The sequence below is a fragment of the Chrysochloris asiatica genome, unplaced genomic scaffold, assembly GCF_000296735.1.
Source record: "Chrysochloris asiatica unplaced genomic scaffold, ChrAsi1.0 scaffold00140, whole genome shotgun sequence".
In the NCBI taxonomy this organism is placed as follows: Eukaryota; Metazoa; Chordata; class Mammalia; order Afrosoricida; family Chrysochloridae; genus Chrysochloris; species Chrysochloris asiatica.
Window position 1 is genome coordinate 5,176,459 of NW_006408658.1, and position 1,003 is coordinate 5,177,461.

Below are 1,003 nucleotides of genomic sequence, written 5' to 3' on the forward strand. Positions count from 1 at the left end.
TTTGTGATGAACATTTACACAGCAAACTGGTATTCCAGTAAACAATTCAAAGACAATTGTTTTATGATATTAACTGCAACCTCCACAATGTAACACCACACTTCCCACTTCCTCCCTAAGTTACCTTTTCCATTTGTTCTTCATTATTGTCCCTTCCTGCCTACTAAGATTTATCCCCAGGCAAATGCTACCCTTTGGATCTTCTGTGGGTGATAGTTCTAAGGAGTCTGTACTTTCCTAGTGTTCTTGTTCATCTTTCGGTGGTGGTGGTTGTGTGCCATGGAGTCAGTTCTGACTCATAATGACCCTGTAAAGGATTTCTGAGGCTGTAAATCTTTAAAGGACCAGAAAACCTCATATTTCTCCACAGAACAGCGGTAGTTTTGAACTGATGACCTTGTGGTTAGCAGTCCGAGTCATAACCCCTATGCTACCAGGGATCCTTGTTCATCTTACAGGTCTATCTGTATTTTGACTGAATGGTGAGCTATTATTGTTTTTGTTGGGTGCCATGGAGTCAGTACCAACTCATAGGAACCCTATGTGCAACAGAACAAAACACTGCCTGGTCCTGGGTCAACCTCACAATTGTTGCCATGCTTGAGCCATGGCAATAACATGTTGATGCTGCCACTTTGCCAGTCCATCTCACTGGGGTCTTCCTCTTTTTCTCTGACCCTCCACCTTACCAAACATGATACCTTTCTCCATCAACTGGTCCCTCCTGACAATAAGTCCCAAATATTACAGATGAAGTTTGGCCATCCTGGCCTCCAAGGAGCAGTCTGGCTGCATTTATTCCAGCATACATCTCTTGGTCCTTTTGGAAGCCTTCCAATATTCTCTTCCAAAACCATAACACTTCCAATATAGCACTTCCAATATTCTCCTCCAAAACCATAACTCAAAAGTATCAATTCTTCTATGGTCTTCCTTATTCACTGTCCAGCTTTTGCATGCATATGAGGTTATTGAAAATACCATGGCTTGGGTCAGGCGCACC